Genomic DNA, 12673 nt, shown 5'->3' on the forward strand with positions numbered 1-12673 from the left:
TTCATGAATGTTCATGATCAGTTCATCATTTGAGTTCATGAACAAATGTTCATGAAAGTTCCTCAACTAAGTTCATGAACACTCCAAGAATTTTGACGAATCATGTACTTGAAGTTCATGAACATACTGATGAACTTTTATGAACTAGTATAATATCTTTGAAGTTCCTGAAATGTCATGAATTTGGTTCATGAACAATTCAAGTACTTTGATGCACCACCAAGATATGACTTAAAAATGTATATAAAATTTCTATATCATTATATTCATAAAATGTTCATTGAAATTCATCATATAAACATCTCACAATATTAGTAAAATTTAAATAAAGGTGAATATTTGTTTCTTTTTTTAAATGATATCATGTATAAATGTTCGTACAGTTCTTTAATTCAATACTTGTGTACTTAACCCGAGTAGTGCTGGATTAATATGGGAAAATATTTTCTGGCCAGCATGAACAAAATGTATTTGCTTTAAAAAGCTTTCAATGACTTTATTCTAATGTTTTTGTCCATTACTGTAATAAATTGCATATTCTATTGACTTAGTCACTGGTTGCCAATTTGCCATAAAAACCAAAATATTTAAACAACGATTATCCTGACTGGATGACTGTGAAAGAAGAAATGATATGATTGGTCAATATACACGAGAGATTTCAACAGTTGAGCATCCTTTTCCCCAGAAACGAATGAGCACGCAGGCGGTTGGGCAAAAACCTCAAACAAAAACCGTGGACTCCATGGAATGGACAGATGAGAATATTTTCAATATCATTTTTTTAAGTAAGCAGAAGTGCAGAGAAGCTATTATGAAGAATGTGAAGGAAATGATTTGGTGAGAGCAAAAGCATACCCAGCCTGGATGATCAAAATTATGGTATCTTTTTCTTGGTCATACGTGATTATTTCAGTGGAAGTTATATGGATATATTAGTTTCTATATGTCATCATATTATTTATAACCAAGCTAATGATACACGATTTTGTTCAGACCTAATTTAAACTTGCTCATCGAAGTTTTGAAAATCACTAAACAGTATCATACCCGCCCCCCTTAGATATGGATACCAGATGCTTACGACATCTACGATAGGAACTGAGATGATTGAGATCATTTTTTTTTTACATGACATCACTATTTCTATAATTTGATGTAATTTGGTAATATAAAAAAAACAACAACAAACAAACATAAAAACAGTTAATGTGTGAAACTACAGGTGCAAATAACGTGATGAAACCGGAAGCTGCTATATGCAACATGCTGAGTCAGAGTGGATACATTAGTGACATACTAAAGGCCTATACCACACAAGTCTGACGTATCATCAATAAAAAATGGCGAAAATATTTGAAAGCATGAAATAACTGTTATATGTTATATATATATATATATATGTATGTATGTATACACACACACACACAGAGATAAGGTTATTTAGTGTAACGATATTGTCCAAAAAATTGGTCATATTTTATTGATTAAAACATCCGACTCCTGTGACTATACCTATGGCGAGACAGCTTCAGTTAATATAAAACTAGTGACAAAATTCTGCAATAATATAAATGCTCAGTATTATGTGTAAGGGATTAAATCATTTTTGAGTTGGATCATATTATTCCAACAAGTAAAGTGGAGTACAATGATAATGTGCTAAAATCTAAAAAGAATGTTGATCAGAGATTATCTGTAATTAACTAACTTTACCTTTTTTTCAGACCAGACAGCAGAAAAGTAAAATTATTAGAGGATGAAGTTTGTAGGTTAAGGAGGAAAATTTGAAAACTGGAGGATCCTATGGCCAAGATGGAAGAGACATTAAATTGTGACTGCTGCAGCAATGTTAAAGATCCAAACAGTAATCGGATGGAACAGCTTAAGTTGCAGATGGAGACATTCAGTTGTGACAATGTGCAGGATTTTATTAAATTATAGGCCCTGAACATTTTCACAAAAGAGTTATCAGACAGGTCAGTCTCTGGGAAAATGATTAGTCAAGTCAGGAGAAACCCCAGTTGAAAGACAGCCCCTTGATGATGAAATACGCTTCAACAGTTGATTGCACACAACTGCCCTAATATCTCTTGAAAACTTTTCAAAGAAAAATTACAAAACATACAAAAAGTGTTGCTACGAGTACAAAAAATAATATCGCTTGTCAGTTTACATGTTCTTTGTTGCATATTAAAAAATTATCTGAAATTAAATACTGTTTTTAAGATAATATGTTGCATTTTATGCTGTATTAAAACCCCCACATCTAAGGTTATTTTATGATTCAGGATGAAATAGGTATTTGTGACTTTGTCTGGTAATCAAATAACAATAGGCACTGTTCATGAAGTCATGAATCATTGAGAAACTTTGTTCATCATAGTTCATGAATGATGATGATCCAGTTTGTGAACTGTTCATGAATTCATAATTTCATGAACTTACCATTTTCAGTTCATGCACATTCATGAATAGTTCATGAACCTTTTGAAGAACTTTCATGAATGGTTCATGAACCATTCAAGAACAGTTCATGAATTATTCATGATCATTTCGTAGGGAATGTTTCTTAAATGCTACATAACTATGATCCTCATACTCTTTTGTCTTTTAGTTGCATCGTATTTCTCTTTTAATGCATAGTAGCTCTCATTTAGTTGCATGGTACTCTTTTAGTTGAATGGTACTTTGTTTTAGCTACATAATATCACTCTTACAGCTATGTAGTACTTCTCTTAGCTACAGAGTACCTCTCTTAGTTGCATAGTATCTCTCTTTTAATGCATAGTATCTCTCTTTTAATGCATAGAATCTCTCTTTCAGTTGCATGGTACCTCTCTTTTGATGCACAGTATCTCTCTTTTAATGCACAGTACCTCTCGTTTAGTTGCATGGTACTCTTTTAATTGCATGGTACTCTCTTTTAGCTACATAATATCACTCTCATAGCTATGTAGTACTTCTCATCGCTACAGAGTACCTCTCTTAGTTGCATAGTATTTCTCTTTTAATGCATATTACCTCTCTTTAGTTGCATGGTACCTCTTTTAATGCATACTACCTCTTGTTTTAGTTGTACGGTACTCTCTTTTAGTTGCATGGTACCTCTTTTAATGCATAATACCTCTTGTTTTAGTTGCATGGTACTCTCTTTTAGTTGCATGGTACCTCTTTTTTTAGCTACATAGTAATTCTCTTTTAGTTATGTGGTATTTCTCATTTAGCTAAATACTACTTTTCTTTTAGATATGTACTCTATTTTAGTTGTATAATACTTCTCTTTTAGTTGTATAGTATCCTACTTTTAGCAACATTGTACATTTCATTTAGCAACATTGTACATCTCATTTAGCTACATAGTACTTCTCTTTCAGATATGTAGTGTTTCTTTTAGATACGTAGCATTTCTCTTTTAGCTATGTATTGTTTCTCTTTTAGCTATGTAGTATTTCTCTTTTAGCTATGTAGTGTTTCTCTTTTAGCTATGTAGTATTTCTCTTTCAGCTATGTAATACTCCTCTTTTAGCTAAATAGTGTTTCTCTTTTTGGGATGTGGTATTTCTTGTTTTAGTTGCATAGTATCTCTATTTTAGCTACACAGTACCTGTCTTTTAGCTATCAATTAGCACCTCTTATTTAGCTATTTAGTACCTCTCTTTTAATTACATAGTTCCCCCCTGTAGCTACATAGTACTTCTCTGGTTTAGCTATGCTGCATGTCTTTTAGCTACATAGTACATCTCTTTTAATGCACAGTACCTCTCTTTTAATGCATAGCATCTCTCTTTTAATGCATAGTATCTCTCTTTTATTGTACAGTATCTCTCTTTTAATGCATAGTATCTCTCTTTTAATGCATAGCATCTCTTTTAGTTGCATGGTACCTCTCTTTTAATGCACAGTACCTCTCTTTTAATGCATAGTATCTCTCTTTTAATGGATACTATCTCTCTTTTAATGTATAGTATCTCTCTTTTAATGCATAGTAACTCTTTTAATGTATAGTATCTCTCCTTTAGTGGAGAGTATCTCTCTTTTAATGGATAGCAGCTCTGTTAATGAACAGTACCTCTCTTTTATTGCATAGTATTGCTCTTTTAATGGATAGCATCTCTCTTTTAAGGCACAGTATCTCTATTTTAATGCAAATTATCTCTCTTTTAATGAATAGTACCTCTCTTTTAATGCATAGTATCTCTCTTTTAGCAAGACAGTACATCTCTTTTATGCACAGTACCTCTCTCTTAATGCATAGTATCTCTCTTTTAAGTAATTAACCCCTGGCACCTCATTTACTCATCAGGAGGTAGTAGCCTATTGCTGAGCTCTGTAGCATCAAGGTCATGTATGATACACTAAAGTGGGCGGTATTATAGAAAGGTAGACAGATGTATCTCTACAATGATGCCAAATAATCTCGACATTCTGGTTGCACTACAAAATAGAGGGAAAAATCTAATTTTCTGGACATGATTTTTTTCCAACCCAAAATTCACCCGTGGTCAGAATCCAATTTTGTGTCTGGATTTTAGACTTTTGGGCCTCAGGTCTAAGGCAAACCGGTCTGAACTGCACACAGACAGGTGAACCTTTGCAAACAGTAGGTTAAGATAGGCATCTGGAATAAAGAGTGGTTTCGATACAAAAATGATGGGTTCATTCAGCAAAAAAACAACAAAAAACCTCCAACTTTTACCCTTCTGCTCACGTGCGAGTGAAAAAGCCATTGAAAATCGACGTTTCTAACACAACTAAGCATTAGGTTAATGGGAAATCTCTTGTAAATCGATGTATTAGGATGTATTCAGAAATAGCCCCAAAAATGTGTTTCCTACTTGTATTTCAGACAAGAATGACAAAAACCTCCAGGGGTTAATGACTTAGTGCATAGTACATCTCTTTTATGCACAGAACCTCTCTTTTAATGCATTGTATCTCTCTTTTAATGCATTGTATCTCTCTTTGAGCTACATAGTACATCTCTTTTAATGCATAGTATTATGCATTATGCATACTTTCAGCTGATCTGGTTCTAATATAGATTAGACTTAAGTCTGATAAATAAATTAGCCAGATTAGTAATAGACAAAAAGTGTAAGAAAAAATAAACTGATGTAGTTTTTCATAAGCAGCACATAATCTGAGTGTCAAACCTAGAAGAAAATTATGGGGTACTTTAACAAAGTAATAGATAATCCTTGAATATAAAGTTCTCAAGTGTTCCACAAACCCTCATAAAACAATGGCATAATAAAGAATTCCTTTAAATAATTTGCTATTTTTCACTTTATAATTTGCTACCTGATTTATTTTCATTGCCTGATTTTATTCAATTTATTTTTGTTGTCAAGAAGGAATCACAAATGCTACTTCCATGGTTCATTATGGCTAATTCTCATGTCTACTATTCCAAATCACTCTCAACTTTGGCTCAGGGACTTACCAAAAATTCATTATATACTGGAATCTAATACCTGCAAACCTTGTTGTTGTTGTTGTGGGTTTAATGCCATTTTTCAGCACATGATAGGCTATGCATGGCAGCCAGTATTAATGGTGGAGGAAGAACCCTGGAAAACCCCGGGAAGAACCACCGACCCACGAGAAGCTACTGGCAAGCTTTCTCACATACCCACATTGGCTGAATCCTAGATTTGAACCCACGCAGACAGAGGTGAGATGGCAGTGATCTGTAATGGAGAGTGCTTTAGACCACTCGACCACTCCCTCCAAACCTTGCATAACTCTCCTCGGCTGAAAGTAACTGAAGTCAGACACTTTCATTCCATCCTAAGATGCTGGGGCTCAGGTCCAGGTTGTTGCTAGAGTGGGAGGAGGACAAAATTCCAGGTCTCAAAGGTGGAAAATATCCTCAATGGATGTGTTGAAGGCTCAATCTTCTAGTGTAGAATTGATGATAGCACTGGAAAACAAGCAACATTATCTTTGTTGCATGAGGTTAGGTGAAGGTCCCCTGTAATATTTGAGACTTAGCTGGCAAAGAGTGACAGGGTCTGTCACTCACTAAACTCAAAGGACACCCTGAATTAGAAACTGTGACTTTGAGACAGTTGCCGAGTAAGGTGTCTCTACTCTTGACAGAGTGTAGAGAAATTGTGCAGTAACATCTGTTGAAATGTGAGGATTATTTGTGGCATCATGCCGAATGAGTGTCTCAAGGTGGTATGAGGGTTAGACTGGTCCCTGCATGTATGTAAAAACTGGGTTTGATGTACTGCAAGGAAGGCTATTGTTGATTGAGCCCATAATATTGATGTTTGGCCCTTCATGACCCCTAGCATATGGCCTAGGCTAGCCGCAATGGAAATAGGCCATCCATGTGGGCAGGATATTGTCAGATTTATCAGTCTGGGATGGGTTATGGGATGTTTGATCCATATAACCTCTCTGTATGTCTGCTGAGTGAGAGGAACTTTGCTGTTTGTTTGCTCTATCCTTCAGTGTTCTTGCAATAAGAATCAAGTCAAACCATAAAGCGGCAAGGTAGAGGGAGTTGCCAATAAATAAATACAGAGTTTTGTGTTGGTGACTTGGATGCCAGCTGAGAGCTGTTTCGGATCGAGTCAATGTTGGCCACTTCATGACTGAACATTAAGCTGATTTATCTCACTTGCCAACCATAAATTCTCCTATTGAGGAAAGGCTACCATGCAGACTGGTGACGTCTTTGTCCTGAGCTTGGCACTTTGCCCATAGTTTTAATCTGTAAGAAAAATTGAGTAAAGCATATAAAACTGTAGCCCTGCACCTGTTGTTTAGAATGCAAGGTCAGTGCAGAGTTAAATCTTAAAAAGTTGACCCAGAAATTGATTAATGAGAGTCTAATAAAGTCATGAAGAGTACAGGTAAAATATAACGACAAATACCACCTGTAATCAGGAGAAGCATACACCTGTGGGCCTGCACATGTCATGTTTGAATACAGTGCAGGCATGCCAACCCCTGGTGAGGAAAAAGTGTAATCCAAGTGGACAAAAAGAGTAATCCAACTAAAAAAGGAGTAATCCACATAAAAAATGTTAAAAATTCAATTACCATATGTACAAAATGATTTATCCCTCTGGACATTTAACATCAATAACTGCTTCAAGTTTTTATATATAACACTTTGAGCTTAAAAAAGCAGCAGACTCTCATATTACATTTTAGAACACTCTTTACCAGCAGAGACTATGAATGTTTTGCACACCAGTAGAGCTATAAGTGATGAGTAAAAGAGCCTGGATCTGAATTCAGTTTCACAGTCAGCATTAGAATGGTGTACAGAATGAAGACAACAGGTCCAAGTACAGACCCCTGTGGAACACCACAACAAAGATCAACTGGGCTGGAGTGTATTCCATTTGTAGATACAATTTGTGTCCTGTTGACCAAGTAGGACTTGAACCACAGTAAGGCCAAATACATGCTGGAGACGGTGAAGTAATATATCATGGTCTATTGTGTCTAATGCTGCAGACAAATCAAGGAGGGTGAGGACTGTAATCATTCCGCTATCCAATGGAGAGAGAATGTCATTAACTACATTTAGAAGAGTAGTTTCAGTACTGTGGCATGGGCAATATGCAGATTGTACATTACTAAAAAGACTGTTTGAATTTAGATGAGATACAAGCTGGGATGGAACAACCTTTTCTAAGATTTTTTATATGAATGGGAGATTAGAAACTGAGCAGTAGTTCTTTAAATCGTTATGGTCTAGTGATGGTTTCTTCAGCAGAGGTTTACAATGGTAATTCCGTCGATGAAAGAGAGGTATTAATAACATCAGTTAGTGAAGGCAATACTGGATCTAAACACTCAAGCAGCGATGATGTTGGAATCGGATCAAGTTCACATCACTTTGGTGCACTCTTCATCAGGATTTTACATATGAAATCCATAGAGACAGGTTCAAATGCTGCTAATGGTTGCTGCTCAAATTCTATATCCCAACTGTATGGTGATGACGAGTCAACTGAAATTGTGGTGTCAAGCTTATTACTAATGGTTTGTACTTTGTCATGGAAGAAATTTGCAAACATGTCCGGAAGGTTGACTGGAGAGAAGGTAGTTGGAAGTGGTGTAGATTTGTTCCTCGACTTTAGCGTGTTAATAGTCTCAAAGAGCTCTTTGCAGCTGGAACTTTCCATTATCTTAGTAGTATAGTGGGCTGATTTCGCTGCATGGACTATATTTGTGACACTCTTATTAGTGGCTTCATAGATTTGCTTATGAATAGTGAGTCTGGTGGAAAGCCAAAGCCTCTCAGCTTTACGGCGGTCTCTTTTAGCAGTGCAAAGCTGGTCCCTTACACTGCTATACCATGGAGAACACTTTTGAATTTATACTCTGCACTTGGTAGCTTGGGCATGTTTGTCAAGCAATGAATGCAGGCAGTTATCTAGTTGTTCTGTGGTAGGAGGTAAGCAAGTTGTTAGGTTAGCTTGGATGACGTGCATTAGTTTGGTTCTATTTATCATACGGAGATTTCTCTTAGTAACAAATAAAGGTGGAGCATTAGGGACTGATACATCAAGATGGCATATAATGTAGAGGTGATCTGATGCAAGGTCATGGGATACCAGGGAGGACTGTAAAATGTTATCATCAGGTCTATGAAGAATCCAGTCTAAAATGTGACCACATTTATGGGTGGGTTGGTTAACTGACTGTTTGAGGTTGATAACATTAATGGAATCTAGGAGTTTTGGTGTGTTTGGGTTTCCGGGACAGTCAAAGTGAAAGTTGAAATCTCCATGAATAATCAGGTTGCCACCAATCGAATTTCCATATTCCAGGAGATTCAGAAACTGCTCCAAAAAGAAATAGTCAGCCAGCTTGTTTTTTCTACTAGGAGGAGGGTGTATAGGCAGAAAAAATGGACTGACCTTTGCTCCAATGTGAGTGTGGTTTGGACTAATTCAAACAATGCGTGTTCGCAAATGAATGTTGTGGTGTGGTTAAGACATTTTATCACGGAGTTCTTTGTGATGACAGCTATTCCACCTCCATGAGAATTACAGGGGAATGACTTGATGGAGTAACCAGTGGGTGTTAGATCTGCACACTTGGGCTCATCGCGTGATGTTTTTAGTCCTGTTTCTGTCAGGAAAAAGATGTCAATATTCTGATTGTTGATAAAATTAACTATCTCTGTGTGCTTTTCCAGTGGTCCTACTGATTGGGCACTGAATATTTTAATATGCAGAGGTATCTCTTGATTATTTGACACAAAGGTTGGAGAATTAATTGGGATTTTAATTAGGTTATCTAAATTAATGGTCGAATTTTTTTTAATTGTTAAGCTGAAATAAGGGAAATAACTGGAATTCTTCCTGTTCTACACCGGCCAGCTTTGAAACAACTTTTCTTTTTCCGCTTCTGTTTGCATTAGATAATGATAAATGTAGTCCTAGTTCATTTAGTCTAGAGCACAATGTAGTGTGTTGAGCCAAGGAATGATCATTTAAAGCATTTAATGAGGGTCCATCATAGCATAAACAGGTTGACTGGTGAGTATCACGTGATGGCTGTTTGTTCAAAAACAGTGGAGCAAGAGAGCTGAGAAACAGTCTAATTGTTCTCATTTCCAAAACAAGGAGATGAAAAAATGTTAACACATACAAATTTAACAGCCAATACATAATGAACACAATATCCTAGATGAAAACAGGCAACAAATATTGTGAAAACGGCACTAAAAAACTATTGTTTTCTTCAATAGAGGATTTGAGATATTTATCAGACAACGAGGATGAATTCTTGGACTTTGTCCCAGATTTTACAGTATTAGACAGTGATGTTTATATGATACTGTGTATAAAAAGAATGTGGACTTAATTTCATTGATAAAGGAGAATAATGACTGAATGGATGTTTGAAACAAATGAATCAACCAGAATTATTCCTGCTGATGAGTCAAATACAGTAAAACCTGTCTTGAAAGACCACTGCTATGTGAGACCACCTGTCTTTAGAGACCACATTCTCAATGCACAAATTTATTGATTATATAGGATTGTGACCTGTTATGAGAGACCATCTGTCTTGATTGATCATACTTTTTTGGCAAAAGAGGTGGTCTTTCAAGACAGGTTCTACTGTAGTAATGAAACTGGTAACGGACCAGGGGTGGCTAGACCACCCCAGCAGATGGGACAGAATGCCTCCACATCCATTTTTTTAACATGGCTTTAACAATTTTAATCCTATCACTATGATGTCTGCACTGTGACAATTTATAGTGATGTCTATTGCCATGAGGAGGTAACTGCTAGTACTATTGTTACAAGTTACTCAACCAGGTTTTGAACCCATAACTTTTAGCACCTGAGGTGGATGATCTGACCACTTGGTCACTGGAGTGGTAAAAAAATACTTCTGGTAAAAGAATCTTAATCCAAACAAAAGGCTGAAGCAAACAGACTTCAAACTATGCAAAGATTTCAGTAAATCAGTTACTAATGCTCTTGATGAAACATTAACAATATGGACCTATCCAATGAAGGACGATAAAATGACTGGATGTCTTTAGTTTCAATAATTTGTGTGACTTCTCGACCCCTAAGCTAGCCTAACAAAAACTACAGTGGAACCCCTCTATAACGCGATAATTGGGGTAAAAAAAATTTGGATTGTGTTAATACTGGAGTCATGTTAAGTAGGGGTTTTACAGTATTTTACATTTTTCAAAGAACAACTCATTGGCATATATACCTGTATTCATGTCTAAGGTATATGATGAATAGGGTATCAACACCGTTTAATATCGTGCCATCTAGGCATGCAATTCATCTATAATGCATGTAATTCCATTGAAAATTGCACACAGATTTACAATATTCAATAATTTTGTCCCAGATCATTGTGTCTGAATTCAATGTCTAATATACAGCATGAACAGAGTATTAACACCGTTCACTTGCTGTCTGATATCGTACTGTCAGGGCTTGCAATTAATCCATTTTACATGTAATTGCATTGCAAAAATTGCATACATATTTAAACTATTCAATAATTTTGTCACAGATCATTACGTGTCTGAATTCAATGGAAAAAAATCAACAGCAAAATTAGGTTAAGAATGAAGAAGCATGTATACGGTTCATTACGTTCCAGGGTCTATGAACGGTGTCTGTACAAATTTCATACTTCTTAAATTTTCTCTTATGCGTTTCCATGTACATTTCTCCATTGCAAATTTCCAATAATTGTATACCTATTTGTTTGAATGTCTACAGCAAGAATAATTAACAATCAACACATGCTTTCAGCATGCAAATAACTTTTACTTCAGATTTTGTGAATATCGAAAGAAACGTGTGAAAACTACTATACTAATCATTGCACAAAGTGCAGAGAACCACTTGCGTTTGTGAACTTGCTTTTCCATAATGGTAAAATAGTTTTATAAAAAATAAGAAATTAATAATGAGTTCATAAACACCATAAACATGTAAAGCCAGAGAACTAAGTGCAGTATTCCCGCAATGGTAATGAGTCACTTTTACATATTTTTTTAGCTGAACGAAGGTATGATTTCATACCCTTTCAATTTCCAGCTAATAAAGTGGACAATATTTACTGGTCAACTGATTGCATCTAATAACACTGCCAAGCCCAGCAAACATGTTGGCAGCTTTCGTTTTTTTGATGTTTATTAAATTTTGAGAATCTGTTATCAAGCACCGCATTGTCTGCTGCTTGGTTGTGTATGCATTTAAAGAAGAAACACATGTTGGCTATTGTTTGAGGAATGATTGTATATGGAATTAATTGAAGACAATCACAAAGACGACTTACTGACTTTACTCATGGATCAGTAATAAGTAACATTTCCGATAACGTTTATTTTGGCATAGCACTTCAAGAACCTGGTGAAGTTATTAAATTTCAGAAGCTACACCACAATCATATTATATTAAAATTCATAAGCGAACTCTTCCCCAAAAGGATAATACATTTTTTATACACTATTTCACGTACTTTGAACAAAATAAAAGTTTCCTGTTATGAGAAAAATACACGTACATGTTTTTAAAATTTCAGGAAGCACGCCACAATCATATTATATTGGAATTCATACGGGAGCTCTTCCCTAAAATGATAATAAATATTTTATACACTATTTCATGAACTTGGAACAAAGAATATTTTTTCACATTTTGAAGGGGGTTTTTTCTTCGGTTTTCTTCAGTGCTTTTAGGCAATTATTTTATGTTTCTAAGACCAAAATAAAAATTGTAGGTTTGAAGGTCTGCTGTGTACACTGCTCTTCTATGCTAAACAAAATAGCTCTGAAATATATAAGCCAAATATGCCCTTAATCAATTTTTTTTTAAATTCTTGTTGAGATGAAGCAGAAGCTTCACAACCAATCTGATAAATACTGATGATAGAGCCTTCACAATGTTGTGTATCAGCACTGCCTATGCAAATCTAGATCAACTCTGAAGAAATGTACAGAGCATGCTAATCACCAATCTCATCTGCAGCTTTACAGAAAATATGTCTCCAACCTAATCAACAATATGGATGGATGCATGCAAGAACGAGAACATTTCTATATCCCCTAGCGTTGGAGGCTGGGGACATTACTGCAATAAGTCTTGCATCTCTGGGTGGTGCACAGGTTGATTACAGAGTGTGCACCAAATATGCTATGATC

At 35.6% G+C, this 12673-nt stretch overlaps 1 protein-coding gene across 4 annotated transcripts in view; it reads right to left on the reverse strand.

Annotated features, from left to right (window-relative positions):
• The window catches only part of LOC149789888 (serum paraoxonase/arylesterase 2-like), a 48378-nt gene that overhangs the window by 2887 nt on the left and 32818 nt on the right, over positions 1–12673 (reverse strand). The gene's annotated exons all lie outside the window — the stretch shown is intronic.

Source organism: Sinohyriopsis cumingii, chromosome 10 (genome assembly GCF_028554795.1).
Source record: "Sinohyriopsis cumingii isolate HCF-2022 chromosome 10, ASM2855479v2, whole genome shotgun sequence".
Lineage (NCBI taxonomy): Eukaryota > Metazoa > Mollusca > Bivalvia > Unionida > Unionidae > Sinohyriopsis > Sinohyriopsis cumingii.